Source organism: Rosa chinensis, chromosome 6, assembly GCF_002994745.2.
Source record: "Rosa chinensis cultivar Old Blush chromosome 6, RchiOBHm-V2, whole genome shotgun sequence".
Lineage (NCBI taxonomy): Eukaryota > Viridiplantae > Streptophyta > Magnoliopsida > Rosales > Rosaceae > Rosa > Rosa chinensis.
The window spans coordinates 57408770-57412256 of record NC_037093.1 but is presented as its reverse complement, the minus strand read 5'-3'; positions in this window follow the sequence as shown (position 1 = coordinate 57412256).

The window sequence follows — 3487 nt, the reverse complement described above, 5'->3', positions numbered from 1 at the left end:
CACAACACAACCCCAGAACCAACGGGTCTTGAAGCAGCCCATGACACCAGAAAGCAGGCCCATGCCCCTGAAGAAGTGCTGAGGGCACCCAGACCACCACCCCGACGCTGCCACGTTGAGCCATGCCACCGTCAGAGTCCACCATCTCCATCAGCCTCTGCGACTTTCGTCCTCACGGGTAACTGCCACTGCCTAGAACTCAAAGCCATCACCAGCCCACGAAGATCACCGATCTTGGAACAAATCGAGGAACACCATGAGGCCATACAACCTAAAGCACTGCCGCCGCCATAGGCCAGATCAGACCTAGCCACCACACGCCCGGACGCCCTCAGACTCCTAGATTGGAAACCAAGCCGACCTCCCAACAGAGAGCGAACTTGGTCACCATCACAATAGCCCCACCTTCCCCGTGAAAGAGAAAAAGTAGAACCAGGATCCTAAACTCGATTTTCCGCATCAGAGAGAGACTTCGTACGACGAAATTCCCTAAAACAGTCAATCTCCCAACCTCTCTCCTTGTTAGCACCATTGTGTAGTTTTGAATAGCAAGCCAACAAGAGTCGGATGCCACAACCCACAGGTTGAACATAAGGGAAGTACGACCTCAAGAAGCAAGACAGACAGGCTTCACGGGGGGAAGAAGCCTCCTCGGATGCCAAGGATCTCAACGAGCAAAACTCTAGAGATAGGGTCTACCGCTGCCAGAAGAGAGGGGGGCAAGCTCTCATATGCAAAAGCTCCTACTTGTTTGATATTCTTAAGTACAAGTTCAAGTTTTTTTTTTTGACTTTGTTAAAGGAACCCAAAGGCTTCCTAGGCCCAAGATAAACCCATTCGGCTCATGTGAAATGCTCTAACTGTGCATTGCAGCATAGTGCCTGATAACTTTGACAGTTTCGGGGTTCGAACCTAGGTTGAGAAGCACAATCAACTAGGCAAGAACCACTAAGCCACTTGCAGTGGTTCAAGTTCAAGTTAGCCAAGAGACAGTTTGAGATATATAAATAAGGTCTCAAAATGGTAAAACTTATCTTCAATGCTAGATGCAGTAATTTCAATAAGCGCTTGAAATCTTTTTCTAAACTCATGGTAATCGTCCCAATATGTTATTCAATGTAAATTTAATAAGTTGCTTGTATGTAGACGCATTAATCAATAATGATATATAGCAATTTTCTTTGTAATGTACAAGATATATTGCTAGAGGATTATATTCGATCAATGTTTGTCAATTACTGTACCATCTAAGGAATAGATAGATGGCTATTACATAAGATGATTGCAATGATCTGATCCATTGATTGAGGGAAGCTAGATCATCTTGTGGTTTATGTTTATCTCTATTTATTTCTCAATAAATAAAATTGTACGCTTTTGCATGACATGAGCTAAGTTGTAGAAATGTTATTTGTCAACAAAAAAAAAAAATTAATGCGAGTTAATTAGTAACTTTATTATAAGGGTTATTATCACAAATGGTATCTGAACTTATCATCTATTTTATCGATGGTACCTGAATTTCAATTTTGATCACAACCAGTACCTGAACTTTTCGATTTCATTTTAAATGGTACCTAAGACCACCTTCAGTCACTATTCCGGCCAAAAAAGCCAAATCTAAGAAAACAAAAAATAAAAAAAAACAAGTTCAAGACAAGTCTATTACCAAAAAATCATCACTATATATGTTTGCAACCCTCGAAATCATCAAAAATCATCACTCTAATCGCCTTTCATGTCGTTTTTAGTCGGAATAGTGATCGGAGGTGGCTCTAGGTATCATTTAAAATGAAATCGAAAAGTTCAGGTACTGGTTGTGATCAAAATTGAAGTTCAGGTACCATCGATAAGATTAAGGTATAGTTCAGGTACCATTTGTGATAATAACCCTTATTATAATGTTACTGAATTGTAGTAGCTTTCAACGGCCGCACGAGAAACATACACAAATGCAGTTTCAAATTTTTATGCTTGCGACATGAGCAGATAACAAAATACCAGTAAAACCTCTCTCCAATGAGTCCAAAACTTTATTGCATTTATTATTTATCTACAATAACCGTCCAAAGTTTTTAAGGATGTTGCTTGGATTTGGGCTCATTCTTGGACCAAAATCATGGGCTCTAGTTCTCTAGAGTTTCATATTAGAGATTCCGGCGACTTGATCCAAAAAACTACGTCTATGTTTGACATTTGTGGTACTAGTGAATCTTCTGGAGTAGTATTGAAGGATGATTCAAGCTATTCTATAATGGCGGCGTATGAAATGTCAAATAGTAGACCTATTTCTATGTACCACCGTGGGTACTACCACATCTTTTTATTCTGTCTGTTAATAGCAGCGGAAAGGTATGTAATGACTACTCTCTTGCCATAGGCTAACACAAATTTCTACAAATTTGATCACGCTCCACGAATGTTATATGAATGTGTTACAATATGATTGTAACCAACTCTATTGAGTTCCTATCTATAAAGTCATTTTCTTGATTCAAAAAAAAAAAAAAAGACTAACAAAAGTAAATGACACTTGTAGAAATAACTGTATCGTTAATTTCCTAATAATTAAAAAGAAGTTATAGAGATAGAGATAAATAAAGTATCTTCAATTTCAAAAAGACCATATTAAAAGTGATTTTTTTTATTTGAGAGCGCTTTTTGGCTCATGTATGTCATTGGTAATGACAGACCTATAATTGGTTCATTTCTTAAGGAGAGAGTGGGGAGTTCTTATCCATACCGATCATTCTCATATTATGTAATTTTGGTTAGTTGAATAAGACTTCTTATTCTCAATAAAAAATATAAAAAATATGTAAAAAAATTTCGTACATCCACCTTTAGCATGCGGACCTCCTCAAATTTTTGTAAATATTTATATCCCACTATACCTCTCCAAAAAATTGAAAGAGAAAAATATAAACTAGCAAGCTGTCTTCCGTCTTCGGCTATCTTCTTCTATGATTCTCCCTCACGTAGTCTTTTTCTCTCTGTTTCTCCTTTTCTCTTTCTCTCTTTGTTGCTTCTCTCACTGTTTGTGTCTTGTTGTGATATGTGGGAAGCTAGTATTTAATTGTTTATGCCAATTATATTTCCAAGTTTGGAGGATGCTTCCTTGTAGACTTGAATTATATGACAATTGCAGGATTGCAAATTGCAACTGCTAAAACCACATAGCAAAATACGTATGGTATAAAACTTGATAAAGTAGAAAAGGATCGAGATATCAAATCTAATGACAACATAGAAATATAGACCCCCGCAACACAATTTACCCTTTCTATACAGGAAGAAAGGGAGAATTTCCCAAATCTAAAACCAAAACCCCATCCTTGAATCTCAAATCTCAACTCCTGCCAAAATTAATTGGAAAAATAAATCTTCAACCAAAGAGAGTGAGAGAAACAAAGAGAGAAAAAGTGATGAGAAAGTCTGTGAGAGCAGGAGAGATGGAAAACGACAGTCTTGGTTTTCGTATTTTTTT